This window comes from Lactuca virosa, chromosome 8 (genome assembly GCF_052849685.1).
Source record: "Lactuca virosa cultivar CGN04683 chromosome 8, Lactuca_virosa_CGN04683_v6, whole genome shotgun sequence".
Classification (NCBI taxonomy): Eukaryota; Viridiplantae; Streptophyta; class Magnoliopsida; order Asterales; family Asteraceae; genus Lactuca; species Lactuca virosa.
Window position 1 is genome coordinate 248759859 of NC_136433.1, and position 10695 is coordinate 248770553.

Below are 10695 nucleotides of genomic sequence, written 5' to 3' on the forward strand. Positions count from 1 at the left end.
ACAAACATTTTTCTGTGGAAAGTAAGTTTCAAAGAATCAATTGTTATATAACAATTTAAGTGGAAAATTTCCATTATTGAAATGTTAATATTTAACATTTTAGAGGTGTTCCAATGATTAAATATTCAAAATGAAATCAATTTAGTTCTAAACTTTCCCAAACTTTGTATTTCATTTTTAATTGAAGTCAAACACCTTAAGATAAATTTTCTTGAATTTTTGATTTGTCTAACTATTTTTCACCATTTAATTCCTCGAATAATCATAAAATCATGGAAAAATAGTAAATTATCATGAAAAATTCTTATAATTTTTGTGTAACTGTTTTACAGTGTACATAATCTGGGAAAATTATTAATATGTGTTTTCAAAAAGTTTAACACAATTTTTATGATTTTTCTACATTTAAGTGTATTAAATCTTGGGAAAATAGAAGAAAAATAGCATACAGAAGATAAAAATCATCAAAAATTTTATTTATCATCCTAGCATATTATAAGAGTTTGTGGTAAATTTTTATTAATTTTGGATGAGTAAAACTATTTTTCTTGTTTTTAATCCATTATAAACACAAAAATCATGGAAAAATAGATATACATTTTGAAAAATTCCCAAAATATTTTTCTGAGTCTTAAATACAGGGTACAAGCTGCGAAAAATAAGAAATAATATTTTCACATTCCCTAAAGTGGTTTTATGATTTATTAGAGCTAAATAAAAAGAAAATTAAAAACCATACTAAACAGTAACAAAAGTCATTGAAACTTCATGGGGAATGTTTATTAACTTAAAGGATCATCCAAGAATTTTTCCAGAACTTATTTACTAGTGTAAGTATTTTATATGATTTAACACTCTATTTTCTTATTATTTTCATATAAAAATAAAGAAAATATATATTGAGCTGAAAATTTTCAGAATGCATCCTCATACAATTTAATAACTATGAAAAATTGTTTTCTTATTTTTGATGTTGAAAACTATGCCTAAAGGCTCAATAAATTATAGAGAAAACTTGGTTCTTGTGATTTATGTAAAGATTATTGATGTTACTATGACAATTTTTGCAACATGTTACAAAGACTTTTGAATCAAGATCTTTTTGTACCTATTAATACATGATATTAAGAGTTCAAAATAATTTTTGAATGACTTTTAGTGATGAATAAGTCCTTTGAACATGCAATACAAAACTAGTATTCACAAAAAGGTGCTGATTGAGCAACAGTTTTGTAAAAATTGCTAAAAATCGAAATATTTGAATTTTCCAGTGAGGTCAGATGGGTTTGAAAGCTAACTCAAAATATTATATTTCAGAAAAAGAATCCTGAATTTTGGTTAAGAAATGAGTGAGATATGACAGTTTAAAGTCAGGTAAAGAAATCTGGCAGATTGCATGCATGATGATTGGTTAGAAAAGTGAGTTTTCATCATTTCCTTGAGTAAATCTTTTGAAGTGTTTTAAATATATCATGATAAACTCATATTTTAGTCATGTTTCTAGAGATAAAAAGATTAAAACTTATCAAAATGTATACATGCATTTATGAACAAAATTTTGTTTCTCAAAAACTCTTAACTTGAGTTTGATGTTTTAATCCTTAAAATCGATTTTTGCACTAAGATCATGAACATGCAACCTTGTTTATCATACATGCATGGTGTTAAAACACATCCATCATGTTCTAAAAACCATTTTAACAAAAATAAAACAAGTTTGAAGAAGATGAAGAAGGAGAAAGTGTAAGAAAAAGAGCAAAACTTGAAGGAAAAGTAAAGTAGAAATCGATTTTACCTTCATGAATACCACAAGATGATGAAGATTTCGAGTTTGAGGAGTGTTCTTGGGTTTGTTTTCTGGAAAATTTCATGGTTCTTAGAGGGAGGAAGAGAGAATGGAGTGGTGTTTGGAGAGAAAAATTAGAGAGAAGGTAGAGAGAGTTTTCTAGAGAGAGAAAGAAGAGAGATGTGTGTGTGTTGGAGAATGAGAGTGTGAGAGAGAGAGATACGGGTAGAGAGGGATCCGAATTTTTTAGTATAATACCCCTTTCTCATTCATTTTCTTTTATAAAATTTAAGTTCTTTTATAAAATATCTCAATTTTTATATAAAATGTGCACTAAAATCAAGTTTTTATTCATAAAACCTTGATTTTTGATTTATAAATTAAGAGTAAATGTTAATGAGTTAACTTTTATTTTCCTTGATTATATTTCCCTGAATTTAATTGTTTTAGGATAATATTATGAGTTTCATAATTATTTTTATAGAATTTTTAAGGTTAAAGTTTATAAATATGAGTTTTTATGGCTTTTAGGGTCTTGAGATTTTGTAAATCTTTGGATATCAAAATAAATAGAATATTTGAGACTTTAAATTATCTTATGGTATTATAACTCTTTTATAGTTATAAATAATGTTTGTAATTTATTTTTATCGGTTTATTGGCATTCTATGTAGTGATTCCGAGATTCAAGCGAAATTGAGGAATCAAGTATACTAGTCCTACTCTTCAACCTTGACTTAAGTTTCTATGAGACTTTGACCTAATTTCTACTTCTAGGTCAAGTGCATAATGTGTGAATATGATTCATGAAATGGTGTTCGAGTCAAAGAGTGACCCGAATATGGATAGCCTCTACAGTTAAGTAGTTGTAGAATTCACATATCAATGTGAAATCTAAGTACATTATCCATTGTTTCTAGTTGCTTCCAAGTTTCTAGTAGGTTATAACTGAGCTTCTAGTCACTAAGTCCAGTATGTGTCGTGCGTATATGTGCAACTAAGTTTATTCAAATCTAGAACCGACTCGAATTTTGACGGTTGTCACAGATCCCATTGCGAGTACCAGGTGGTTGGCGGATGTCGCCAATGCATTCCGCACCAGCAGATGTCCCGAGGGGGACAAGGTCAGACTAGCATCCTGTCTCCTGAAGGACAGGGCACGAGATTGGTGGGAGGAGATTGGACATGTCATGGGAGATGACGCAGCTCTCGATGCGATGACCTGAACCGATTTCACTACCAAGTTTAGAGCCGAGTTTGCACCGGTTATCGAGGTGCAACAGTTAGCGAGGGAGTTTCAGGATCTTACTCAGACTACTAAGACTGTGGCGGAGATTACCGCCAAGTTCAGGGAGAGGGCTCTTCTCGTTTCTCAGTATGCGGCTGATGAGGAGATGAAGAAGGCTCGTTATCATGAGATGTTGAGGAGTGATATCAGACAGTTTGTGAGCCGGTCCAGTTGTAAAACGCTGGATGACATGATTGCGAGGGCTCGTGAGAGAGAGATAGATTTGGAGATGGAGAAGAAGAGGAAGCCAGAGGCGGCATCTGGCACAGGGAGTTCGGGCAAAAAGCCCAAGGTATCGGATCACAGATCCAGAGGACAGTAGAGCCACAATAGGTGTGGCAAGTGTGGGAGATTGCACGATGGGGCGTGCAAGGCAGGGATCTCCGGCTGCTACAAGTGTGGTCGGACCGAGTATATGAGTAGGGATTGTACAGCCACCAGCACCACCACATCAACTGATCTGATTTGCTTTCATTGCAATCAGAGGGGACATAAAAAGTCCTAGTGCCCGAGTTTAGCAGCAGCAGGGAAGGTGGCAGCACCTGCCCCTGCTACTTTGACGATTACAAACGGTCGTCAGGGTGGGGCTGAGGCGCCAGTGGCAAAGAGTAGAGCTTTCCAGATGACATTAGAGGAGGTGCGGGCGACTCCTGATGTGGTGACGGGGTCGTTCTTAGTGAACGACATTTCAACTACAGTATTGTTTGATTCGGGGGCTACCCGTTCGTTTGTCTCGCTTGCACTTAGCAAGCGGTTTAGCAGAGCTCCGGGGGAGCTGGACAGTCCACTTGAGGTTGAGATAGCTGATGACAGGACCGTCAGGGTCGCGAGGGTACATAGGGGGTGTTCGCTGCGGTTATTTGACGAGCAGTTTTCAGTAGACATGGGTCCTATTCCCCTGCGAGGGAATAAGGTCATAGTGGGCATGGATTGGCTGAGCCCCAATAGGGCAGTGATTGATTGTGAGCTGCAGTTAGTAAGGGTTCGCACCCCTAGTGGGGGAGAGTTAGTGATTCAGGGCGAGAGGCCACAGTGCGGACCGATTCTTTGTTCAGCAGCGAGAGCGAGGTGCTACTTTCAGTAGGGTTGCGCGGGGTACATCACCTATGTTTTAGATGCCCGGGAGAAGAGCAAGGCGACAGTTGACGATGTATCGGTAGTACGGGAGTACCCGGATGTATTTCCAGAGGATTTTCCTGGGATACCTCCTGAGAGACAGGTTGAGTTCAGGATTGACCTGGTTCCTGGTGTGGTTCCAATAGCCAAGGCACCATATCGGTTGGCTCCTCCCGAGATGCAGGAGTTGTCTACGCAGCTGCAGGAGCTGCTAGACAAGGGTTTTATCAGACCGAGCAGTTCACCATGGGGAGCCCCGATCCTGTTTGGGAAGAAGAAGGACGGGTCACACCGTATGTGTATAGATTACCGGGAGTTAAACAAGGTGACGGTGAAGAACCGTTACCCACTTCCGAGGATAGATGACTTGTTTGATCAGCTTCAGGGAGCATCTTGGTTCTCCAAGATTGATTTGCGCTCCGGTTATCATCAGATGCGGGTCAGATGTGAGGATGTACAGAAGACCGCTTTTAGAACCCGCTATGGTCATTATGAGTTCGTGGTGATGCCATTTGGGCTCACCAACGCACCAGCCGCGTTCATGGATCTCATGAACCGCGTATGCAGACCGATGTTAGATCGGTCTGTGATAGTGTTCATCGACGACATCTTGGTCTATTCCAAGACTCAGGAGCAGCACGAGGAGCACCTGAGAGAGGTGCTAGAGACACTGAGGAGGGAGAAACTTTTCGCGAAGTTCTCCAAGTGTGAGTTCTGGTTGCGCGAGGTGCAGTTCCTTGGACACCTCGTCAACCAGAAGGGTATATTAGTAGATCCGACTAAGATAGAGGCCGTGATGCAGTCGGAGGTCCCGAGGTCTCCATCTGAGATTCGGAGCTTCCTAGGTTTGGCAGGGTACTACAGGAGATTCATCCAGGATTTCTCCAAGATAGCAGTTCCGCTCACTCGACTGACCAGGAAGTCGGTGGCATTTCGCTGGGGACCTGAGCAGCAGGCAACATTTGAGACCCTCAGACAGAGATTGTATGAGGCACCGATTCTTACTCTGCCAGAGGGAGTGGATGACTTCGTAGTCTACTGTGATGCTTCGATCACAGGTATGGGAGCAGTGTTGATGCAGCGAGGGCATGTGATAGCTTATGCCTCTAGACAATTGAAGCCTCACGAGGCTAACTATCCGACACACGATTTAGAGCTGGGGGCAGTGGTGTTCGCCCTCAAGATTTGGAGACATTACCTCTATGGGGTCCGTTGTACCATTTACACGGATCACAAGAGTCTGAGGTACATCATGGATCAGCCGAATCTAAACATGAGGCAGCGTCGGTGGTTAGATGTGGTTAAGGACTATGATTGTGAGATCCTTTATCATCCGGGCAAGGTCAACGTAGTGGCCGACGCCCTGAGCCGCAAGGCGATGGCGGCCCTGATCGGGGATATATGTCTGAGGATGACGGTGATTACTCCATTATTGGAGCAAATTAGAGAGGCACAGGTTGAGGGCCTAAAGGAGGAGAGACAGAAGTGTGAGAGGATCGTGGGCCGAGTAGCTTCTTTCTACTATGACTAGGGCTGTGCATGGGTCGGTTTTAGACCCAAACCCAACCCAACCCGTAAATGGTCAGTTTCTGGTTTTCAGAACCCAATGGGATCGGTTTCTGGTCGGTTCGGTTTCTCGGGTACTAAGATCGGTTTGGGCGGTTTTTCGGTTTCTTGGGTTCAACCCATACACTCAACAGTTTCTATATTTACTTGAGACCTTTACATCTACATAGAAAAAAATGCAATCAACATCAACAGTTTCTGGAATTACCAAAAAATTTTGTTTTTAGATCATACATGAACAAAAATTCTGAATTTCAGCATCAAAAATCATAAGCAAATAGCCAATAACATCATAATTCATAAGCAAACAACAACAATATTTCAACAACAATAATCTATATTATAGGTTCATTCAGCTCTAAAATCACTAAATCGACTACTGTTAAAATCAAACAACAACAATAATTTGCTGAATATTGATGTCTCTCTTTCTCTAGATGAATTATGAAGGTTATAATCAAAATTCAAACTCTAGATGAACCATGAAGGTTATAATCCTTGAAGATTATAATCAATGTTATAATCCTTAAGAGAAATTTGAAAACCAACTTGAGAAGTGAGAAGCGAGAACCGAGCGTCGGATGCGGCGGTTTGGGAATGGGGTTGTTGGAGTCGGAACTCGTCGAAGCTCCTATTGCTGCTGGTTTCATCGTTGATTTCGATCGGGGAAGGGGAGACGAGAAAATACGAATGACGATAATGAGAATGGAAGACTGAAGTGAGAAACTGAGACCCCGATTTCGATTTCGTGATTTAGGGTTGTTATATTTTCTTTTCTTTTTTAATATATATATATATATATATATATATATATATATATATATATATGGGTCGGTTTCTTGGGTCGGTTTGTCGCTTTTAGGTATGAGTCGATTTCTCGGGTTGGATGGGTCGGTTTCTGGGTAAAAACCGAAACCGAAACCGAACCCGATTTTTCGGTTTTTAAAAAATCTAAACCCTAATCGTCGGTTTTGCTTCGGTTTCGGTTTCATCGGTTTTAAACGGTTTCTCGGTTTCTTGGTTTAGGTTTGCTCACCCCTAACTATGACAGTCGAGGATTATTGACCCTTCATGGGAGAGTTTGGGTGCCATACTGGGGAGGAGTACGGCAGGTGTTGATGGATGAGGCCCACAAGTCTCGGTTCTCCATCCACCCAGGGGCGACGAAGATGTACAGAGATCTTCGACCCGATTATTGGTGGCCATGCATGAAGCGGGACGTAGCTTGGTACGTGGAGAGATGCCTGACCTGCAGGAAAGTCAAGGCAGAGCACCAGAGACCCTACGACAGGATGCAACCATTAGACATTCCCGTGTGGAAATGGGAGGATATCACCATGGATTTCGTTACTAAGCTTCCTAGGACTGCACTTGGAGTTGATACGATTTGGGTCATAGTGGATCGGTTGACCAAGAGCGCACATTTCGTACCGATCCAAGAGAGCATATCGGCCGAGAAGTTAGCCGATATTTATGTGCGAGAGGTTGTGGCACGTCATGGAGTGCCTGTTTCGGTAGTATCAGATCGAGACGTCCGGTTCACTTCCAGGTTTTGGAAGCGGTTCCATGACGAGATGGGGACTCGTCTCCTTTTCAGCACCGCTTTCCACCCTCAGACGGACGGGCAGAGCGAGAGGAGGATTCAGACCCTCGAGGATATGCTTCGGGCATGTGTCCTAGATTTTGGTGGCAGTTGGGATACGTACCTTCCATTAGCGGGATTTTCGTATAACAACAATTACCACTCCAGTATAGACCGGCCTCCCTTTGAGATGCTCTACGGGAGGAAGTGTAGGACCCCAATCTGTTGGGGCGAGGTCGGTCAGAGAGTCATGGGGAGCACTAAGGTGGTGCTTAAGACCACATAGTTGATACAGCAGGTTAGTAGCCGGCTCCAGACTGCTCAGAGTCGGCAGAAGAGTTACGCCGATAGAAGACGTTCTGACTTGGAGTTTCAGGTAGGTGATATGGTCCTCCTGAAAGTGTCACCCTGGAAGGGTGTCATCAGGTTCCGGAAGAGGGGCAAGTTGGGCCCCAGGTACATTGGACCCTTTAGGGTTTTGGCCCGGGTAGGTCGGGTTGCTTATCGGTTAGATCTCCCAGCAGAGCTTATCCAGATCCACAACACTTTCCATGTATCTCAGTTACGGAAGTGTTTGGTGGATGAGTCAGCAGTTGTACCGTTGGAGAATATTCAGGTTGATAGCAGCCTGAATTACATTGAGAGACCGGTTGCGATCTTGGATCGGAAGACGAAGACCTTGAGGAACAAGGTGGTTCAGCTAGTGAAGGTGCAGTGGCAGCACTGGAAGGGTTCGGAGTGGACATGGGAGACCGATGAGGAGATGAGGGAGCATTATCCGGAGTTATTTTCAGATTTAGTAGCAACAGACTTCGAGGACGAAGTCTAAGATAAGTGGGGGAGAGTTGTAACGCCCCGTTCCTGGAATCTTGGTGCATTGTTGAGCAAGAAGAAGAAGGAGAAGGTAGAATAACTCAAGGAAGAAGAAGTAGATCCAGATTATACTCCTCTTTGGCCATCCTTTCTGGTAGTAAAGCTTTCATCTTGGTTATTGTATTGCTAGATCTAGTTTGTCCCCAAATTGATGGTTTTGAGCTCAAAAACTCCAAATACCTAGTGATGAAGCTTTGTAATCAAGCCATATCTCGGATCTAGCCTCTCTTGAGTTCCAGGAGCTCAAGAAGGCCACCTTTTGGCAGCCATGGCTTTGTTCTAGTCAAGTAACCCCCATAATAGCCAAGTTTGAGTGTTATTGCTTCATTGCATCATAGATACACGTAAAGTTAGCAACTTTACGTGTTCAGATAGTCCCAGAAACCCAGATCTATGAATTGGATGCACTAAAACTGATTAGAATCGACTGAATAGAAACTGCATGCAAAGGACTCGGCGAGTCGTTCTTCTGACTCGGCGAGTCAGGTCGCGAGTCTTAGATTCCCTATTCAGTAGTAGCGAGTCTGTTTAGTGAGTGGAGTAAAGAATCAGTGAGTTAAGACATGGATCTGAGTGTAGAGGGACTCGACGAGTCCAAGGCAATCTCCTTACCCGTAAGAACAGACTCGACGAGTTGTTCATACAACTCGGTGAGTCACAGACTGGACGTGTTCTTATGTTGAAGGTGAACTCGACGAGTTGATCATACAACTTGGCGAGTCAGACAAAGGTTGGCAGGATATCAGTAAAGAAGGAGAACTCTTCGAGTTTTGGTTAAACTCGACGAGTAGAGTCGGGAAGGGGAGTAGAAGGAAAGATAGGGACTCGACGAGTTGGCGGCTCAACTCGGCGAGTCAGGTCAACGGATTGTTGACTTTGACCAGGGGTAAAATAGTCATTTTACCCTAAGATTAGTTATCAGTGTTTGATTAAGTGTCTTTTGGGAATTGTAGCCGGGGAGTTACAGGAGCAGCAGTCAGACAGTTCCCGAACAACATTTCAGCAGCCAGCCTTACGAGGTGAGTTTTCCTTCTAGTAGGACCGGGTCTACGGCCACAATGTCGGCCCGTTTAGTTAGTAGTAGTTCTGGACTACGGTCCGACGCAGTAGTTCAGTATGCTTGGTGTCTTTGTGATACATGCATGGTATGTGTTATGTGTTCCGGACTATGGTCCGATGCAGTATGTAGTATATGTGTTCATATTATATGTTATGATTATGTTATGCTATGTTCAGTCAGTTCCGGACTTCGGTCCGATGCAGTGGGCAAGGCCCTAGTCAGTTCCGGACCTTGGTCCGATGCAGTTCTGGACTTCGGTCCGATGCAGTGGGCAAGGCCCTAGTTAGTTCCGGACTTCGGTCTGATGTAGTGGGCGAGGCCCTAGTTAGTTCCGGACTTCGGTCCGATGCAGTGGGCAAGGCCCAGTATGTGCTTTATATGTTATTGTATGGAATGTGGTAGTTTGGGGGAGCTCACTAAGATGGCATGGCACACACCACAGTTTAGCCTGGGAGATTGACTATGATATTTTGATATGATCTTGACACTAGTTTTGATTTGATAATTTATTATGACATTTGAGATACATGATTCATGGTTTTTATCTTTTGATATTTGATATTATGGTTTAGTAATGTTTTCAAACAAAAATTTCTGGGTTGTATTTTTGGGATGTTACACGCATCAACCTAGAAATACAGTGAAAGAGAAGCGAAGCTGAGCATTGTTTGGGCGGCTTCACACAACGAACGGTTTCTCCTTTCAACTACATCATTTTGTTGTGGATTATAGGGAGCAGAGAAGTTATGTGACACTCCCTTTTCAGTAAGAAATTCTTCAAACTCTTGGTTTTTGAATTCCAACCCGTTGTCACTTCGGACATTTCTAACCACCTTTCGCAGTTGAAGCTCCACTTGCTTTATAAAGTTTTTGAGCTTAGGAGTCGCCTCTGATTTTTGTTTAAGAAAGAAAACCCAGGTGAAACGTGAAAAAGCATCAACTATTACAAGAATGTACTTACTACCACCGATACTTTCTATGGCCAATGGACCGCATAGATCGATGTGTGGAAGCTCAAGAGGTTTGATGATCTTTGTGTTAATACGTATGGGATGACTCTTCCGACCTTGCTTTCCTATTTCGCATGCAGCACACAAATTTTCCTTGTTAAACTTGAGAAGTGGAAGTCCTCTCACATGATCACCTAGAACTAGTTTGTTGATATCTTTGAAATTAAGGTGTGAGAGTCTTCGGTGCCACAACCAAATTTCATCGGAATGGGCTTTCGTTAGAAGACATACAACAGGTTTCCCTCGTATCGGGTTTAGATTCAAAGGATACATTTCGCCTTTGTGCTGAGACTTCAACAGAACCGTCTTAGTTTTCTTTTCAATGATCTCAGATCCTTCATCATCAAATGAGACCTTCAGGCCAGTCCCTACAACCAATTGCGAGACACTGATAAGATTGTGTTGCAATCCTTC